Source organism: Camelus bactrianus, chromosome 20 (genome assembly GCF_048773025.1).
Source record: "Camelus bactrianus isolate YW-2024 breed Bactrian camel chromosome 20, ASM4877302v1, whole genome shotgun sequence".
Classification (NCBI taxonomy): domain Eukaryota; kingdom Metazoa; phylum Chordata; class Mammalia; order Artiodactyla; family Camelidae; genus Camelus; species Camelus bactrianus.
In genome coordinates, this window is record NC_133558.1 from 24,788,319 (window position 1) to 24,810,289 (window position 21,971).

General features: G+C 35.8%; 1 protein-coding gene and 1 pseudogene across 2 annotated transcripts in view; one reads left to right on the forward strand and one right to left on the reverse strand.

Moving 5' to 3' along the window:
• Nucleotides 1–21,971, forward strand: part of ZFAND3 (zinc finger AN1-type containing 3) — a 287,514-nt gene that overhangs the window by 185,420 nt on the left and 80,123 nt on the right. The gene's annotated exons all lie outside the window — the stretch shown is intronic.
• Nucleotides 15,249–17,223, reverse strand: LOC141574135 (small nuclear ribonucleoprotein G pseudogene; annotated as a pseudogene).

Here is a 21,971-nt window from a genome sequence, read left to right on the forward strand (position 1 = left end):
AAGTTGCTGCTTTTTGCACTACCTAGTGTTTTTTGTTCTCCATTCTTGATGCTGTATCACCTGTTTGTTTTCCTCATTGTGCTCTGTCTTTTTTCTTAAAATGATAATAGTTACTCTGTAATCCTATGCTTAGATTTTTCTACCACTTTCATTTACTTCCTGACTAACTGCCTCAATGCTTAATATAGTTTCAGGTTCATATTCCATTAACTATTGTTTTCCTGCTCTTAAGGCAAACTTCTGCCTAATGACCCCACTGTGCACAGCCTTACCTTTTTTATCTTACCCTTCTGGAAACAACAGACTCCCCCTAACACTTTCAGTCCTTACCTCAGTTCAGGGTTTAGTTGCAAACCTGTCTTAGCTCTGGAATCTTTCCCTGGTGCATGGAGGAAAGTACTCAGACTTTGGAGTCCAATAGACTCGAGCACTTGCACCCTGATTCTACCACTTTCTAATTCTGTGACTCAGAAAATTTACTAACCTCCACGAGCCTCAGTTTCTACAACTGTAAGAGAAGATAATTATAACTACCTCAAAAGCTTGTTGGTTAGTTCAGCTAATACTTAATTGCCGAATAAAGTTCCCACCTGGACATTTTAATACATTTTAGTGTATCTCCTTTGTTATAGATATATATTTTGCATAATTAGAGTCCTACTTAGTTTTGCACACTGCGTTTTTGTTAGATCTTAAGCATTTATCCATGTGTTATGATAATGCTAATAATTCTGTTATAGATTGTATTGAATATAATCAGTATAATAATGATATATTAACAATTCCATTTTATAGCAAAGGTGATAATCTTTGGAAGTGTTTTTAATGGTGGCATAATAATCCAGGCTATACTTTAATCATTTTTTTTTCATTGAGCATATCTGCTGTTTGAAAATTTCACCAATAGGAAAATAACCCTGTAGAGAACATCTTTGTCAAGTCTTTAGGACAGTTGAGTTATATCAAAAGGGTCATTTGGGCTCTGCTCAGTGGTCATGGGAGTGGGATAGGAAGGGCCATAAGTGAGAGAGCAAGTTATAGGAAGACATGGACCTCATTATCCAAAAGAGAACAAACTCTGAGAATCTACTTTTTTTTTTTTTTTTTGAAAACAGAAAAGAAGTTCATTAGGTTGCACTGCCATAGACGAGAGGTGCCTGTGTGAGCCTGAGCATCTACTTTTAAAAAAATTTACTGAGAAACTACTAGGGAAGGCAGAAGTCTGGATTGTTTCCAAAAAGTGTTTGATAAATACCTACATCTCTTTTGAAAGCTAGAATTAAGGGCAACTGAGAAAAGTTGCTTATCTAACAACCCTGGAGGAGAATGGTGACCAGGCAAAGACCAAAGGAGTCCTTGGACTTTGTTCAGCTCGAGTGTACCTGCATTGTGGTAGCCATGTCATATTTTACAGTGACCCTCCAATATGAGTTTGAACTTTGTGGGTCCACTTATAGATGGGTTTTTTTAAAAATGGTAAATACTACAATACTACATGACCCTTATACTGAGGAACCCCAGATACAAAGGGCCAATTGTAAGTGGATTATTATATGTGATTTTCCACTGTGTGGAGGGTTGGCACCCCAAACCCCCATTATTTATGGGGTCAGCTGCACTTAGAATCTAGCATATCCTTTGCTTATGATCAGCTTTGGTTGATTTGAAAGATATGTTCTAAGTTAATTTATTATTATCTATTCAGATCTAGAAACTAGAAAATAAAGATCACACCTGGTTTTGTGACTGTGAATTTACTAATCAGGGCTAGGGCTCATGTTGCTACTCTGTGTAAGACCTAAGCCTTGGTTATTTGCCCAAAATGCTAATAAAAAGATAGAGTAATTTAGCAAAAAGATGTATCCTTTTCCTATGAAGCTAAGGAGAAGCGTATTGAAAACATGTAGAAACCTGCTAGCTGAAAAATTTAAACACTGTTGCCAAAATGGCTGCAGTAAACCCCTATACAAGAGCTAGGTTGCTGGGATTTTAGTTTGAAGTTTGGCATTCTTCCTTTTTTTTTTTTTTAAGGTGGAAATTTTGCATTTCTCAGTATAAATCAGGCCGAAACATTTTTCTAGCTAATGTCATTGCGCCAGCTGCTTGTTTGATCTAGTTAATGGAACTTGTGTTTATTGCAATGTTCCCCTCCTTACCTAATTGTGAGACCAAACCTGTCGATTGTAGGAGGCTCACAGGAATAGTATGTAGGCTGCTTTAACCAGGTAATTAGAACAGCGTGTGTGTGACAGTCAGTAGTTTAAAGCAGTAATTCAGCTCTGTCTGGATTATTCACCCTTCCATTTACTCACATTTCATTTGTACCAAATTTCACATGCCAATGCACAGTTACTTTTTTGTGGTAATGTACTGTACACAATTAGCAACTGTGCCTTGATTTGAAAGTCCTTTCATCTTTTATTTTACTGACAGTCAGGAAGAAGATAGATTTTTCATGTTCTCCATGGAAGCCTTTCAGGGATGGCTCAGTCAACCAACCAACTAACCAGCCAACCAACCAATCAGTCACAGGATGTCTCTGTTACACCTCTTAGGACAGTCATCTAATGGCACTTGGCAAAACAGTTAAAATTAATAGCTTTATATATTTAAGCAAGCAGAGTTAAAGCTTTTGTTTAAGTACTCTACTTCTATATACATACTGTTTCAAAATAAATTTTATTTTTGCAAATGACTTAAAGTTCTAGGAATTTTTTTAACATAACTTCTAATGAAAGAATATTTTCTAGCTTGTACATTGATTTTCCATTCCCTTTGGGATCTGAGAAATTGTTAATACAAAATTGGCCTTTTTTACTGAAGCAGTTTCCTCAGCTTTTTAAAACAGATTTAACTTTACTGGTTATGTTTTGCATTCACTTTCAGCTTTTTCGTGAACTCAGGTGTACCAAATTGCATGTTTCAGTGTTTTCACTTAGTGAAAGATACTAGTACCTCCCCGTTCTCTTTGTATGAAGCTTTTGCCTTTCCCACCTCCACCCTAGCCCATTTGAGAAATTGAGAATTTAAAACACAGGAAAATAATCCAGAATGAGAAAGGGGGAAGTCCATTGGTATTGATCTAGCAGTTGCTTGTTAAATCTGCTTTGTTGAAAAGCTGCCCAATACATTATAACGGGATGTGCCACCCTTCGCTAGTTATTTTATTAGAAAAAAGGTATTTTGCATTTCCACTTCAAGGAGTAAAGAACATCTGAAAAGAACTACTGCAAAGCCAGCAGAGGGAGCACATCTTTTATCTGTTGAGTTGTCTTGAAAAATATGCAGTGTCCTTTTACAGATTCTTAACAAAAGTAAATAAAAATAAATATGATCATCTTTTTCAGTGGTTTCCAAAATTGATATTAAGTAAAACCAGAAGAAAAAATTTTACTGTTTTTGGCTTATTACACTTCACAGATGTTGTGTTCTATACAAATTGAAGGTTTGTGGCAACCCTGTATTGTCAGATGATGGTTATTAGCTTTTTTTTTAAGTAATAAAATATTTTAAAATTAAGATAGGTGCTTTTTAAAGATAATGCTATTGCATGCTTAGTAGACCACACAGTATAATGTAAACATAACTTTTATATGCACTGGGAGATGAAAATATTCTTTGTGACTCACTTTATTATGATAAGATTTGCTTTATTGTGGTGGTCTGGAACCAATCCCAAAGTATCTCCAAGGTATGCCTGTATATGGGAAACTATCAGTTCTAAAGAATGGTTCTCAAAATAGAATGACTTTAATAGGCATTTTTAAAAGTTAACATTTTAAAAAAATTAAATTGAACAACCAATAAGAATTGAGGTTTGTTTACTGAATGGTATTTTACAGTTCAAAATTTAATTTGGTAAATATAATTATTTTAATTCTACCTAAAATGAGTTAAAAAGAATTGTGCAATAATGAATTGTTTTGAACTTTTGGATTTAATCTTCAAACTGTAGCATAATGGTGAAATTAACAAGGCAGATTACAATTTCTAATCTTTGATTCTTTAAGGAAAATAACTGCAATAGTAGAACTTAATATTTTTTGCTAGATTGTGTTAAAATCAAATCTTATAGGTTAAGGATGGCACTGACTGACAGAAGGTTTACCTCTTTAACCAGTGTTACCAAACCAGTTTCTCACATTGAGGAATTGCATCTCTCTGGGTACTGTGAATGTTTTAAAGAAACTGCCACCTAATATTACTTCTTTCAATCCATATTTGCCTTCTAGGGGAATGTTCTACTTGTTTCTATGCCTTATTAGCTGTGTGACTTAAGACAAACTACTTAATCTCTGTGAGCCTGTTTCCTCATCTCTGTCAGCCTTAAAGTAGGGTAAGGACACTAGCTACAGCGTTTGACCCTCAATCAATTACTCAGTGAATAAGTGGTGGTGGTTGTTTTCAGTTGTTAATCCTTGTTCTGTAGGCATTACCATCCTCTGATGTTATTACCATGTGTACCTCTTCTTAAGCTTCAATCAAACTTACCTTAAAAGTCTTTTTAATATAGGCTTAATTTTTTAATATCAGTTTTATGTCCACAGCAAAATTGAGTGGAAGGCACAGATACTCCCCATATACCCCCTGCCTGCCACACATGCAAAAGCCTTCCCCATTATCAATATCCCCCACCAGAGTGGTACATTTGTTACAGTTCACAAACCTACACAAATATGTCATTATGACCCAAAGTCCATAGGATTTACTCTTGGTATTGTATACTCTGTGGGTTTTGACAAATGTATAATCTTACATATCCACTGTTACAGTATCATGCAGAGTAGTTTTGCTGCTATAAAAATTCTCTGTGCTTTGCCTATTTATTCTTCCCTCCCTGTAACCCTTGGCAACCACTGGTCTTTTTACTGTCTGCATGGTTTTGCCTTTTCCAGAATGTTGTATACTGGGAATCATATATATATAAATAAGTTTTATTTATATATATACATATATATAATATTTATATATGTATATATATAAAATATATGTAGTATATATTATGTAGTCTTTTCAGTTCGGCATCTTTCACTTAGTAATGTGCATTTCAGTTTCCTCCATGTCTTTTTGTGGCTTGATATGCCTCATTTCTTGTTAGCCTTGAATAATATGTCTGAAGGTGCCACAGTTTATTTATCCATTCACCTATTGAAGGACATCTCGGTTGCTTCCATGTTTTGGCAGTTATGGAAAATCTTCTTTAAACATCCATGTGCCAGTTTTTGTGTGGACATAAGTTTTCAACTCCTTTGGGTAAATATCAAGGAGCTTGATTGCTGGATCATATGGTAGGACTATGTTTAGTTTTATAAGAAACCATCAAATTGCCTTCCAAAATGGCTTTACCATTTTGCATTCCCACCAGCAATGAATGAGAGTTCCTCTTGCTCCACATCCTCACTAGCATTTGGTGTTGTCAGTGTTTTGGATTTTGGCCATTCTAGTAGTATCTTATTTTAATTCACATTTCTTTAGTCACATACAATGTGGAGCACCTTTCATATGTTCATTTGCCATCTGTATATCTGCTTTGGTGAGGTGTCTGTCAAAGTCCTGACCCGTTTTATAATTGGATTGTTTGTGTTCTTATTGTTGAGTTTTAACAGTTCTTTGTATATTATGGATAACAGTCCTTTATCAGATAAGTATTTTAGAAATATTTTCTCCTATTCTGTGACTTGTCTTCTCAATCTCTTAATAGTGTCTGTAGCAGAGAAGAGATTACTTTTAATGAAATCCAACTTATTCTTTTCTTCATGGGTCATGCTTTTGGTGTTACATCTAAAAAGTCCTCATCAAACCTAAGGTCATCTACATTTTCTATCTTAAGAATCTGGAATAAGAGTGATAGCTATGGGGTCAAGGATCAAAAGAGAGCCTTTTTGTTTGCTTTTCAGCATGTATTATAGGACTATATTTTAGTATGTCTATATGCCGATGGTAAGGAACCAGCCCACAGAGAGAATTGAAGGGAGCTAGTTTGAAGTGGCCCTAGTCCAGCCTGTTGCGTACTTTTTCTAACAGAATTTGGCAGTCTAGATTAGAAGCAGACTGTGGGACTGATTCAGATTTGGGGGTTTGTTTGCAGTCCTATGGAACAGAAGACAAAGGTTGGAATGGTGTTGGGAATTAGTCACAGTAGTCCAAATAATGAACCATAGGAATTTGAGTTGGGTTAGATAAGGGTGTAAGACTGTCACAAAGCTGATCACTTAAGAGGTCCTGGGGAAGAAAAGCAGGACTGTAGGACTAAAGGAGGGGAGTAAGGGTGTGGAAGTAAGGTAGATTGTGGTCACAGTATGTGATAGTGAGTTTAAAATGTTCTGAAATGGGTCCTTTGGGGTCCTGAGGTTCAGATTATTGCTTTGGGAATGGTTAGTTAAGGCAGAATGGAGGTAAATGTTGTTAGAGATGAGGTGAAAGCCGTCTGTGACTTCTGTGTTGGGGAGGTTGTCTGCAGGATAAGGATGAGGATAGCAGTTTCCATTTTTTGGATTTACTATATGTTACATACTGTACTGTATGCCTGACATGTGTTAACTCAACAGAAAGTCAGATTGGACCCAAAATAAAACTTTTCTAGCCCTGTAATCAGGTTGAATATAGGAGAGTAGGAAATGGTTGATTTTCTCAGGAATTTCAGGCTGTTTATCATATTTTAAGAAATGATCAAGAAGTGTTAAATGGAATTCAGATTGTGTGGAGACAACACTATTATTAAATACAAAGAAGCATACAGGTCCCTTTGCCGACCTTTAGAACATAGCGGGGGAGAAGCACTACCCTTGTTGTGGGCTGAGTCCTTCCCTTCTTCTGTTTGATCTCTGTATAGCCAGGAAAATGAGCATTGGAAAATTGTGTAACAGTCACCCAAAATTTGTAGCTCACAATCATGTGAACCATAAAAGCCTATGAAAGAGAATATGCACAAGAATTTTTGAATTTTATATGATATTTCTTATTGGTTTCTAAGGTAATTTTCCTGTCCCCTACAGGAACTGTAACTATTGGCAAATTTAGAAATTATTTTACTCCTCTCCTTCTAAAAAGGGATAGGCTAGAACATTCTTTTCTTGCTTGAGAAATTCTTGCTTTAGCCACTTGCTTTTGCAATTTATTATTTTTAAAATTTTGCTTTATTTAAGAGGAAGTTGAGTACTTAAACTCAGACACATATCTTCTGGGAGGATTATGATCCAGAGTGAGTACCAGTAATTAGAATTCAAGTTAATTAAATTATTAAAGATCACTTTTTGTTTAGCTATAACCAACTATGAGCTGTAATGGATATTTTATAGATAATATAAACTGGAACCAAACTATATAAGTGTTTTCTATATGTGATTAGAGGCACTACGTTCTCTACAGATCTTTTATGTTTTTAATATAATCAGGTTTGAAATTTTCTGTCAAATGTACAGGGTTGTTGCTGGGTTGCCTTATATCTGATTCATGTTATTAAATAGTCAGAATTAAGTGGAAATTAAATTTTTACACCTCCTGAGCCTAGTGTAAAGTTGATTTCACACTGACCTTTGGGGTTCATAAATATAGGTCAGCTTTTCTTTCTTGGTGGTTTTTTTGACCCTTTGATGCCTGGAGTTATGGAAATTTTCGACATGCATTAAAGTTGTTCTTTTCTGTGATGAACTGCAGCTGAGTTGAAGTATGTAACTAAGAGCGCTACGAATTAAAATGCTTTTGGTTGAGAAGACATCTTCACATATGACACCCTAAACCCTCCATTATGTTTGTTTACTTTGCAGTCTCATTCTCAAAATATATAATTATAGTCAAGGCATTTTTCTTTGAACCTCTTTTTAACAAAGGATTCCTTCCTTCCGCTCTAATTTTGCTTATTCAGACCATGCCTCATGGTTTCTAAGCAACCAAGATGATACATGACTAGGCATGTATGTCCAGCATTTAAGTAATGGTGTATTTTACCTTTGAAACTCTTAAAAAAAAATCCTTGAAAAAGGGGAGGGTGGTGCATTTTCTAATGCACCCACGTTCTGAATTTTCAGTTTTATTTATATTTAGTTACAGGCAAAATAGTAAACTTATATTGCCTAAGTAGTATATAGGGAATTCTCATTAATGTAATTCTTATTATAACAGGTTTTGCATTTTCTCTTTCTAAAATGTACACTGTTGTATAAACAGTGTTGAGTCATTCAAGAACAGAGCAAACACCAGTAATCTAGGAAAGGTGCAGATTCTATGATCTCATATGCATTTTTTAATTTTCTGGAAATAGTGCAGGATGGGAATTTCTGGAATGGCTGTTTAAGAAGGTTGGTAGACCCTCTCCCCAGTGAAACAGCCATCTAGTGAACATTATTTAAAACATGTAAAAAATTATCTGGAAATTGTCCCTAAGGACATTCAGCAAATGGAGAAACACTCACCAAAATCTGTTAAATCTTGGAAAGAACAGCAGGAACCTTTGGCATTTGAGTCACAACCTGCTGCTATCCACTACTTCTCTCAACTCCATGGTACAGCTCCCAGCTCCATGTTACAGAAGGATGTGGCGAGAATACAGATTTCTTTTTTTCCTCCACTCCGAGTCCAGGAATACCGTTTCACCCTAGGAGGGACAGGCTGCCAGCATCTTTTATCAATGTCTGGCCTCATATTGCAGAAGCCCAGTTCTGGACAGGGGTGGCTAAGAGGACTGGAGTGCCTTCCCCGACCCAGCTTTTACTCATAGGGCAGGAAATCCTGCACCAGACATAACAAGCCAATGATAGTGGACCCCTGATTGCCTTTGCCCCAGATTGTTCAAAGGGTAGAGGTTCTATACCAGGAGGGGCAAGCCATGATGAAGCAGGGTGATACTCTGGGAGAAGTGAATTTCTGTGTTCACTCTTAGTACCTATGCATTGATATGGGTTTCTGCATTATTGGGGGTGGAGGGTGCATAGACACTGACTTTATTTGGAACAAAGCCTAGAGAAGTTCATGCCTAAGGGCGTTGTTGAAAACAGTGGCGCAGTTGAGAGAGGGAATGTAGTTCTGTGATACTAGTAGCAATAAGCAAAAAGGTAAACCAGCCAAAAATTTCACAGAACCAAGGAAAAGGACATCCAAAAAGAGCCCTCCTGGAATGTGGAGGGCTGTGCGTTTGTATTAAGCTGTACCCACATGGGAGCAGTTTGAGTAGGATGTGGGGTGGACTTGAAAGTATTCCCCAGGCCACACACAGCTCTGTCAGCAAAATGGGAAAGTCTTACTGGCTCAAAGAGCTTAAGCGCAGCCAATGAACAAACACTGACTAAACAATAAGCTATTCTGACCCAGGGGGAATTCCTGGAAAGCCACATTGCAATTCTCCCTGAGGTGCGGGAGACTGCATGCCAAAGGCTGCACCTCTCAGTAGTGACCAGAGAGAGTGCCTCCAAGCTGTTAGGCCGTAGCTGAATGTAGGACAAAACCAGAAATTCCTTGGAAAGTGAAAGCAGTCTCCAAACCACAACACATTCAACAACAATAAGGGGTGGAAATTTATCTGACCAAGGAGGCTTAAGCACAACCTTTGACCAGTAAGAGCTTTATGTGGACCCATGGATGACCCATGTATGACCCCTGGCATTCTAGGCTAAAAGATAAAAACAAGGGAAAAGCCTGAGCAGGGACATCAGAGGCTGCGCGTTGCAAGGTAAAGAGCCTTCACAGAGTTAGTACAACCAAGCCACTAAACAGGTAACCAACCAGCCAGCCAAACAACAGCTTCCCCTGCCCCCAAACGGGGAGTGTAAGTAACCAGAATTGGTACAATGTGTTATCTCAAATGTCTAGTTTTCAACAAAGAGTTGTAAGACATGCAAAGAAAATGAGAAGTGTGATCATATGCCAGAAAAAAAACAGGCAATAGAAGCTGCCTTTCAAGTGGGCTCAGTTGTTGGACTTAGACACAGATTTCAAATTATGTGTTTAAAAATTATATGATTATAAAAATGTTTAAAGGAAGGTAAGAAGTTAGGACAAGAATTCTCTGTGGATCCTTAGAAGCTCATCCTTGTCATTCTCTTGAGGGGTTGGTGTATAGGTTGTGCCTTCATGTCCCTTTCCAGCTCTTCTGGAGACTAGTCAAGTGGCTGCCTGTTCACCAAGTATAAATAAGTGATAACAAACCCAGCATATTACTGAGTGTTTACTGTAGAATTGAGGGAATCAAAGATTAATTTCCCAACTGCACATTCTTCATCTTGCAGGGAGTGACTTTTCCTTCACATGATCTTAATATAAGTATTATCTATAAGGGGGTGTGTGGAAGGGTATGAACTAATTAATACAAGTGCCAGAGAACAAAAGAGGGTAGAGAATAAAAACAGAGTTGGGGGCTGCACTCTGCTCCTTCGTGGGCGTCCACATACAGGGAAGGGAGGCTTCCAGGGCTGCTCTGCAGCGCAGCCAAGTAGGGCTTCAGGAATTCATAAACTGATCAAGGTTCTCTGGTCTTATGCATCTCGTCCATTTTGTCTGTCATTACTATGTTGAGGAACCCAGGAGTAGAAGTAGCCCTTCTAGAAAGCTGTATTACCCTGTCGCCTATTGATGACACACAGACACAATGCAAATACAACAGATATTAAAATTAGTTAAATCTAGGTGGTGAGAATGCAGATATTTGTCACATGTGTTCTATGTTTTGTTTTCAAGATTTAAAAAAATACATACTTACTGTTTAAAAAAAGCCAGTTATGGCATGAGGGTAGAAAATATTTCCCTTCCTAATTCTGTCACTTGGGTATTACTACTCCTAAACTTCTGTTGTTTCTGTGTAAGACTTTTGGGGGAGAAATGGATAAAAGAACTTAAAAAAGAGTAAATTTAGTTTTCATACACAAATAATATATTAAACATAGTATTTATAAGCCTACATTTTCTACTTTTTTTCCCACTGTGTCTGTACATATAAATCTGCCTTGTCTCTCAAAGGACATTTTGGTTGTTAACACTGTTATGGAAAAGGCTGCAGTGACAATTCTTGTATATATCTTTTTAAAGATAGTTATTATATATATTTTAGGTTTTTTATTATATATATTATATATATTTTAGATTTTTAAATTGTGGTAAAATTCACATACCGTAAAACTTACCATCTTGACCATTTTAAAGTATACAGTTTAGTACTACTGTTAAGTACATTCACCTTGTCATGCAATCACCCTCCAGAACTCTTTTCATCTTGCAAAACAAACTCTGTACCCATTAAACAGCAGCTCTCAATTCCCTTCTCCCCCAGCCCCTGGCAACTATCATTCTACTGTCTCTGTGGATTTGACTACTCTAGGTACCTCATATAAGGAGATTTATACACTGTTTGTCTTTTTGTCACTGACTTATTTCATTTAACATAATGTTCTCAAAGTTCATCCATGTTGTAGCATGTGACAGAATTCCCTTCCTCTTCAAGGCTGAATAATATTCCATTATATACATAAACTACGCTTTGTTTATTCATTCATTCACCAGTGGATGCTTGGGTTGCTGCCATGTACACACCTTTTAAAAACTTTTAAAATTTGATACAATTTCAGCTTAAAAAGGAAAGTTGCAAAAAATAATACAGAAGAACTTCCATATATCCTTTACGCAGATTCAGCAGTTGTTTACCACATTTGTTTTATCATTCTGTGTATTTGTGGATACACACACACACACACACACGCACACACACCCATCCCTTTTCCTGAAACATTTTAGCATCAGTTGCAGACATTGTACCTTTTTTATCCTTAATATTTCACTGTATAGTTTCTTAAGAACAAGCTTATAACCACCACAGTAAAATGATCAAAATCAGGAAATTTAATATTAATATAATTTTATTATCTAATCCACAGATCATATTCAGATTCCATCATTTGTCTCAGTAATATTCTGCGCTGTCTCCCCCACACCCATCAGAGTTTAATTTCATTGCATTTAATTCTCATCTCTCTTTAGTCTCTTTTAATCTGGAACTATCCCTTAGCCTGTTTTTGTTTGTTATTCTTGACCTTGACATTAGTGAGAAATCCAGGTCAATTGTTTTGTAGAATGTTCCTCAATTTGCGTTTGATGTTTCCTTATGATTAGATTGAAATTACGCATTTTTGAGAGGAATATTACAAAAGTGATGTGTCCTTATTGTACCATATCATGAGATGTGTGATTAAGGTGAAATCCCCAGGTCTCTGCACTACTATGTTTCCTTTCTAATTAATAAGGAATTTGTGGGGAGATGCTTTGAGACTATATAAATACCCTGTTCCTCATGAAAATTTCACCCACCAGTTTTAGCATCCACTGATGACTTTTATTAACTGTATAATTTCTTCTGTATTTATTTGCTTTCTACTGTAACAAAGAGCTTTCCCTTCTCTTCCATTTTAAAATTATATCAGTATGAACCCATTAACTCCTATTTTACTCAACACATTATAATCCATTGCTTTTTTTTTTGTTTTTAATGCTGAAAATGTGCCAGATTTGGCTACTATGAATCCTTTCAGGCTGATTTTGATATCCTTTTATTATGTCACTATTTTTTAATATATACATCTTTTTGTACTTGTTTTCTTTAAAACAATTTTCTTAAAGTGAAATTGCTGGATTAAAAAATACACGCATTTCAAATATGTGAACTAAATCACCTCTGTGGCCACTTAGAGGGGGGAAAGGTATGCTCATTTAAACTTTTGATAAATATTTCTTGAGCTGCTTTTTAAGAAGTATAAGGATATTTTTGACATTACTGGCTTTCAGCTACCAAAAATACATCTGCAAGAAAGTAGACAAAGATCAGTAAGAGTTTATCTTTCTTTCACTGTGCTATTCAGGACTAAGAGTTCACAGCTGTCTGAATGACTACCAGAGTTTTAGTGGGTATTTTAAAGAATATGTGATTAACAGTGTATAATTTATATTAAGTAACAAAAACTATTTGGAGTTAGCATCCATAGTGGAGTGCATTTACCTTCTAGAATCAGACATTTTTGTGTTTCTAATCTGAGCTCCTACATCAGTGATTAAGATGCCCAGAACAAGTTGATTTCTTTCCTTCTCTGTGCCTCAGTTTCCTCATATGTAGAATGAAGATGTATTAGATCATTGGTCTTGTAACTTTTTTTTTTGCTATGGCCTATGATAAGAAATACATTTTACATTGTAAATCAGTATACACATACACATGCTTAATACACATGCATAACCAAGTCAAAAGTTTTATAAAACTGAATTTAACCATACTATCTGCAGTGCATTCTGGTATTTTCTTTTCTGTTTCTTTAAAAAGCTGGTAGGGTGGTAACTTTGAAATTGTTTTTAGATCAAAAATCTTGCAGTAGATTATTTCTAAAAAGCTTTTCAGCTCCAAAATTACATGAGTATATTTGAAATTATTTTAAAATGACAAGGTGAAAAATACAGCTTTTGTGACAAGGTCTGTCACTAGAATAGTCACAAAGAACTGCTTCTCTTATATAGATACCTGTAGCCAATTCAACAAAAACCTGTCCCATAAAAGTCTAGTCCAAAATCTTTAATCTGTCCCTCCATTTAGAATCAATGCTTGTATAAGTCATTTTTGCTATTTTTCCCCCTTAAACCCTCTGCACCATTTTTTCCCACCTCCTTCCCATCTATCCATCCATCCATAGCAGTATACTAATTACTACCTGTGGTGCATTTATTTTCTGGCCATTACTAAATGGTTAATGGAAAGGTTGATTTTTTTAAAAAAGCATTGCTGGATTTTAATTTGGTTAAAGTAAGGCTGGTCACTGTTCTTACTTTTTAAAAGATGTGTGGGGAAACATTGTTATCTATGCAAATAAGGTTGTTTAACTATAATCTTTTCCCTATTTGAAATGAATAAAACTGAAACAGAAGCTCATCTTTTAGCCATCTTGCAGAAGAATTTGAGCTCCTGCTTGTTTCAGCCATGGTTTACTCTTGACTGGGCATGCCAGCATCTGTAATGCCTCAGCAAGAACTTGGCTGAAGAGAATGTAATTTTCCTTGTCACTCTCAGTTTTAGTTTTTAGGAAAAAAATGAATGGAATTTAACATTGATCAGATTGATAAACACAATATTAAAAGAGAAATTGGGAATGTGCTGCAGCCTTTTTTGACATGCTGGCCTTTTCCCTTGAGTTTGCACTACAGTGTTACTCGCACATAGAGCCAAGTGAAATGGTAAATCACTTTCATGAAATGGGAGCTTTGGGGCTGGTTGTGTTGAGGAGATGTTTTTGCTCTTGGTAAAATACATGAGAAGATGCAAAAGTGATTGTTCTTTTCAGAGCAGGTCTTTTTTAGGGTTGTATGATTTGTGCTGAGACAATTGAAGTATAAACTGCAAGGGAAATTGTTGTACTGCTTTGGCAGAGTTAGACCTAGCCTCCTAAGCATCCTCTGTTCATTTTTGTTTGTCCGTTACTCTTCAGCTCCTCACGTCTTTAGGTCTGTTACTTCGACTTGGCATGTCTTGCCTTAAAACCTGTTCAGTTCTATTTAATTCATATTTCTTCTGTGTGTATTCTTTGCCCTGGGAGATAAAATTTAAAAATCTGTAAATATGTTCTCATACAGAAATTCTGATGCAGTTTGTGTAGAATTTTATTCCTAATTTGATATACTCTTATGTTTTCTAATAATTTTCCTCCCTCTTGGTTTTATTAGTAGCCTTCACTTCAGTATAGCTACAGGTATAAATATGTATTATTTACAAATATTTATCTTTATAAATTCCTCATATAAATGAGGTTGTGGTATTTATTTTTATTTAATTATTACTACTTCCCAAAAAATGATAGTTGAGTAAAAAGTAACATACAGAGTATAGTAACCTTTTTTTTTTAAAAAAAAAAAAAAAGGAAGAAGAAATCAGGACAAAGGGAAATTTCACATAGATTAGTAAGATGAAGGTGAGGAATTTAAACACAGAAATTTGTGCCATAAACATCTGTATAACCATTCAAGACAGAGTGTAGATTGAGATCTGAGCTACCTAGGAGTCAAAGCAAAAAATGGAAATGCAAACAGTTCAAAGGTCAAACTCCTGTGAGCCCTAAAGTAGATAGTGAGAAGAGTAATGAACCATGTTCTCAATAACAGCCCTTCAAAAAATAGTGTTTTGGACTCACAGAAAACAAACTTGTGGTTACCAGAGGGGAGGGGGGGAAGTAAATTAGGGGTATGGGATTAACAGATACCAACTACTATATATAAAATAGATAAGCAACAAGGACATACTGTATAGTTCAGGGAATTATACCCATTATCTTATAATAACCTATAATGGAATATAATCAGCAAAAATACTGAATCTCTGTGCTGTACACCTGAAAATAACAGAATATTGTAAATCAGCTATACTTCAATTTAAAAAAAGTTGTGTGTTTCTTGTGGCTCTTTCTTGTGGTATTCCTATTAGAAGCCAAGGGCATTATCTAGTATCAAGGTGAGTACCAATGGTGACAACTGAAATATATCTCATTTTCTTATTTTTTCTTGCTGGTCAGAATTAATAGTAAACAGATTCTCTCAACCTAATGTAAGATCTAAGCCCAAATTTAGTTTAATTGCCTGAATTAGAAGTTATCCAAGGTTTGAATTTTAAGACTTCTTGTTGGGCTACCTGGAATAAGAGTAGGGACAATTAGAGTTATATCTGCATAGAGCATTATTATTTAATTTGTTTAGTACCAATTTGACCTTTAAAGGAGGAATTTGCCTATGTCACATGCCATTAAATATTTGAAAGATAATTTTAAATTGATAGCTTCCTCTTCCTCATCCCATTCAAAACACGTTTACCCATACTTGCAAGTGAAATGAAAAGCATATTCCCAAATGAAAAAAATATTTTAAAAATGAGTTAGTTACATCAAATTTCACCTGTCTTAAATTTAGACAAAATCAGGTTGTATTATTTAGTTAGTATAAGGCAGTTGGTTTCTAAGAATTTTCTAATAATTTGTTTTTTCTATTTGATAGAGAGCTATAAATATTTCAGTACATTGACTTAATCGCCTTTGTCCATTTGAGAACCAGGAACAAGCCTAGGTTGCAGTCATTAAAAGAGAAATATAAAGTACAATAAACATAGCATGGCATTGTGAATTTAAAACACATGATTTTTGTTTGTTTGTTTCATTATTACAAAAGTGTATTTAAAAAAATTTCAGTAAGAAAATGTACTTGACCCAGTTTTTATCGTTGTAAAATGTGGAGAGGGGACTTGTGGAAGCAGTTGATTTCTCTGGTGGATACAGCCATTATTCATACTCGTTCCAGGTCTTCTAATGATGATACTACTTCCTCGTATTACCACCATTCCAGTGTTGTTCTGTTGCCCACGAGTCGCCATCTCCACACATTCATCTATCACAAGATTCATGAGGGGATCAAACCCCTGCAGTATTCCTTGGACATGTCTGCCTCCATTTAATTTCAGTGATAATTTCTTGTCCATAAATTTCTTTAACTCAGAAGGATGAGCTTTGCTCATACTATTCACTCATTGAGCTCAAAGATGCCTCCAAACAGAATTCGTGCTGTCCTTCAGAATTTTGAATTAGGGTCAGACTGTCTTGTATTTTTTGAAGAACTGGGTTTTAAGTTGCCTGGAAATCACAGTTTTTTTTCAGATAAGACTTTATTTTCAATAAACCAGTATCAGCCTAGTATAGTTCTATTGCGATTCATATGCTCAGATTTTCATAAGGCAATATTAGAATTTAATGGAGCCTGATAGAAAATTGAGATTATTTCCCCAGCTCACACTGTCCGGTAATTAGCAACTAGGAAGAGCAGAGTTAGGTCAATTGTATTGATCTAGTATTATAAAATCACCAGTAATGGCCATCTGTTTGAGACTTGACTTTCAAACCCAGTCTCATTTCTTTTAGGCCTTTTTAGTCTGTGATACATTTCAAAATAAAATATTTATGTTCCATTTTTGAGAAGGGAAATGGGCCTGTATGTATACACAATATTGCATTTAATTTCATAAGGTTAACCCAGAATTATATGCAAAATTTTATGTACACATGTGTGAACACTAAGTTATTATTGTCCCCAGGTATTTGCTGCCCCTTCCAGTGGGAGGGTTATACTTCCCTGTCTTCCTCATCAGACTTGGCCGTGAGATATCTTTTAACAAATAAAATGTGAACAAAAAAATTCATGTGCCACTAATGAGCAGAAACGTTAGCAGCCATGGTATAGTTTTACATCTCTGTTCTCTCTGCCACAAGACCAGTAGTATTCAACTTAGGGCCACTCTTTCATTCTGGATTTCTGGAATGAAGACACATACAAGCATGGAAAACAAACTGTTGTTGTAAAGCCTGTAAGTTTTGGGGTCACTTACAATTACATTAGCCTAAGCTAATAGAACCCTAGTTTAAGAATCTTTTCCAGACCTACATGAGTTTTTTGACATTCATTTGTTATTCATTCAAAAATTTATTCAGTACCTCTGTTCATGTGGGACACTCACATTATCTCCCATCCTCACAACAATCCTCGAGGTTGGAGCTTTAACATTTTTGCAGGTGAGGAAACAAACATAAATAGGGGAAGTAACTCTCTTGAGGTCATACAACTTCTGACCACCTTAGCTAGGATTCAGAGAGAATCAGACAGATTCTTTGTATTGTATCTTTACACTTTCTTATTTGCTTTTTATATGTAATTATTATATTTGTTGAATCTTTTCTTTACCAATATATGAAATTAATAATACAGAGCACAAGAACTTTTATATAATAAATGCTTTGTCCCTATTTAATCAGGAGTCAGACTGTTGGCTTGCAGGGCACAGATATGTTGTATTTGGAGGTTTTTATTTTTGTTTTTAAGTTTGGAATCACACATACTATTTTAAGCTGGCTGACTTTGTACGTTTATAGTATCTACCTGGTCACTGAAAAATTTGAGTTTATAACCACAGATTGGCTTATCTAGAATGCATTGCTAATGAAGGTGGGTTAGATGTAATTCCCACCTGGTCATTCATTTATTGACTCCAGAGAGATTATTTTTCATTGTCACAGTCTCAAACTAGCAGATTTTTGAATTGTATTCAAGGAAGCAGAAGGGTAATAAAAAGATCATAGTTTGAGACTTACTACCCACCCAGGCATTGTTCTGAAACTTTTAACATGTAATTAACATAATCTACATAATAACCCTATGAAGTAGATATGATTATTATTCCCATTTTAGAGAAGGAGAAAACTGAAGTAAGGGAAGTTGAGTGACTTGCCCAAGGTCACACAGCAGTTAAGAGATTGAACCATGATGTGAACTCAGTCCGATTCCTCATTCCTAAACACCACCCTATGACAGAGAGTGTGTAGGTAACTGCATGAGCTTTTCTCATGAGTGGAAAAACCTCTTAGGTCTTTACTTGGCAGTCATTATATAAAGGATAAGTTTTCCCTTATTTTATGGTATAACGTTTTCATAAATATCCATAGTAATTGCCTTTTGGGGATTGTGAATCATACAAGCATATATTCTTTTGCTACCTTGGGCTTATTGGATAAAAATTAGTCAGTTAACCCTGATCTTTGGGTCTTGTGAAAATCATGGTCTTCATTGAGATACCCTGATATCTTTTAATAGTAAAAAATGTTAGTAAACCCATCACTTCATCCTTAAAAAATTTCTCTTAACAGTTTAAACAGATGTGTGATATGTTACTCTTTGGGAAAGAGATTGTCATTCTTAAAATAATATCATTTTGCATTGTTTGAAAAATAATTTGAAAAATATGTAAACATCGTGTAAGTTTTATCTTAAGGGAAAGTGTGTCTCAACATTGCCACCCCGATTTTAATTTCCTGAGCTATGTGAAATGCTCAGCTTGGCAGTAGGGCTTGACTGTAGGAGGACTGAAGATTGGTGGTAAATGTGACCCTGATGTGAGATGGTGAGACGGAGGACTGAGTGGAAATGAAATAACTGGAGGTGGAATAGCTCATTAAAGGCAAGTGCTGCCCTCGTAGATGGAAGCAAAGACAGAAGGAGCCAAGCTCCCTTGGGGGGCTCTGGAGGGCAGGAGCACAAATATTCCCCTTCCACTTCCTGAAAAGGGATGGCCAGTGGGAGGGGCTTTGTTTTTACTTTGTCTTTTCTCCTGTCACTTCTACATGGTAAAGTGAAGGGCTGGTAGCATGAAGACATATGGATACAATTATAAAAACAATCAGGGATCTATAAAAAAGGGATCACCTGACCTTTTTCTAACATATTCCCAAAGCTTTTATAATTCTCTGACCTGTTGTCATTGAGGTCTTTATGGGACATTTGAAACCTTAGATCTGAACTGAAAAAAATCTTCCAGGCTCCAGACTCTCCAGGAGTTATGTTCATGCCACACTTGTGCCATTGGAGTGATTCATGAATGACAGTAGGGACTAAAGGTTTGAGGAGAGGTCCTCAAATGGTGCCAAGGATTAGCAGTCAACAGATGGGTCAGAGGTTTTCATTTTGTCTTTTGATTCTACTTTGCCTATTTTGTTTTGTCAGCTTTGGTTAATATTTCCACAATATGCCTGACTCTTGTTTGTTTTGTTGATTGAGCTATATGTGTAGGATGTATGTATATGCACACACATCATCAGATGCTCATTTTGTTGAAACTAAATTAAGGACACAATAATCAGAAAACGTCTCTGTGTGTTTTCAATTTTTTTAAAAAATTGACATATTTTGTGGTTAGACCAAAATGAGGTAAATGGGTCTCTTGTATACTGTGTTATTATAGTACTAATGGACTGTTAGATAGTTGCTGTGTAGTTGCTGTTACATCAACATGTAAATTTATGCTGTGTAAATGAGTATGAGACACTACTGCTGGGAAGACTGTATAATCTGCACAATAAATGCTGTATAAGAAACAAGCCTTCCAAATAACTTTTTTTTGCTAGTTCACACTTCTGAGGAGTAGGCTCTATCGGTGTGAAGAATCTAGGGACTGTAATTTCAGTGATAAACCAGATTATAAAATAAGTTTAATTACTGATAAGAGTTTTGCTTGTAAGCTTTGTCAGCTTCATACATTCTCTGTTGACTACTTTTGAAAAAAGCATTTGAAGACATGCTTTTAGGAGCCATTCTAGTGTTATTTCTAGTATTCTGAAATGAAAGCTTGCAGCTTTGTGGTCTGAATCTAAACCAACAGGACTTGAGAGACTTTGAGTTTGGTCAGAGCCAGTTACCTCTGGTGAGTAGTAAGGAAGAATATTTCTATATGTGGAGGGATCATTTGTAAAATTCAAACATTTGCTTATTGACAGGGGTGCTTAATATTTCTGCTGTACACAGAATCATTTTTATTTCCTATAAATAAATTTTACACCAATTCGAAATCCATCAATGTCTAAGAGAACAAATATTTTTCAACTTAGTGTGTTCGTCAATATCAAATAAGTTAAATTCAACAACTCTATATTGTGTATTATGTGGCAGGCATTTTGCTAGGGGCTAGAGTGTTCAGTGAATAAGACATTCATTCATTCATTCATCCAACAAGTATTTATTAAGTGCCTTCTCTAGATAATCTTAAGGGCCTCCCTGAGAGGATAGTGTTTATGTTATGGTTCAAAATGAGTTGGAGTTACCAAGGTGAATAGCAGGATAAAGAAAAAGAGTCTCCCACATGCCATGGTCAAAGTACTCCAGGTTGAGAGAGAGAAGGGAGTGTTTGAAAAAGCCAAAAGCAACCCAAATTGGCTGAAGCAGAGTGAGGGAGAGGAGGAGCAGTGGCTTAAGATGAGACTGAAGAGAGAGCCAGAAGCCTCTTCTTGGAGAGACTTCTAACTTCTCAGCCATATTTAAGGTTTTGAATCTAATTATTAAGGCAATGGAAAGCTATTCAAGGATCTAGGGAGGAAAATGACTTTGTCAGAATTTGGGTTTTTTTTTACAACATTGCTCATATTGCTTTGTAGAGAATGGATTAGAGGTCGAGAGAGGATAGAATGCAGAAAAATTAGGGAAGATGCTATTGAAGGAATGTGACAGATGATGACAACTTAGACCAAAGTAGTAATGGAGATGTGGATGGATTCAAAAGATTTAGGAGCGGTAAATGACTAGACTTAGTGATTTTTGAGATGTAGAATTAAGAGAGGGAGAAAATGGAGTTTGAGTTGATTCCCAAGCTTCTGACTTCAGCTTAGAATGTTGGTGCCATACCCTGAGATACGCGGAGAAGGACAGACACAAGGTCTATTTTATTTCTGAGGTAACGTCTCAAAGTGGGCAGATTTGTGGGTATAAATAGGAAACAGTTATCAACAGGAGATATATACGGGGTGTGTGCATGTATATGTATATAATTATGTATGTGTTTTAAACTTACCTGAAAGTATCAAAACAGTGTCAGTCTCTCTATTCTGAGATCAGTGAAGACGATCTGAATTTCAGAGAGAAGGAATCATCATGAGAGAGAATCTGGTAGGGTAAAGGTTTTTGTACTTGTGTTTTAAAGAAGGTAGAAGAAATGGGTGGGTATAGCTCAAAGGTAGAGCACTTGCTTAGCATGCATGGGGTCCTGGGTTCAATCCCTAGTACCTCTGTTAAAAAAATTAAATAAACCTAATTCCTTCCCCCCAAAACAAACAAAAAAAGAAGATAGATGAGATTATTCATGAAAGAAAGTTTAAATGAACTCAGCCACACTATGAGTTTTCCCCATAAGCTAGGATCCAAGGTGAGTGCATTTTAACATTTTAATAGCAACCAGTCCTATCATTTGTTTCTTGCTAATTCTTGATTGAACCAGTTTGTTTTTGCTGAGGCTGTTAACCCAGGTTAACATTCAGCTACTAGAATTTTATTAGATTTTAATCAGAAGGCTAAAACTTTGGCTTATGAATTGGTTGGTTACTGGTAATGGCTTTGTAGCTTTTAAAAATATCTAAGGTTTGTGGTTGAGGTGGGAATGTGCCTCTTTA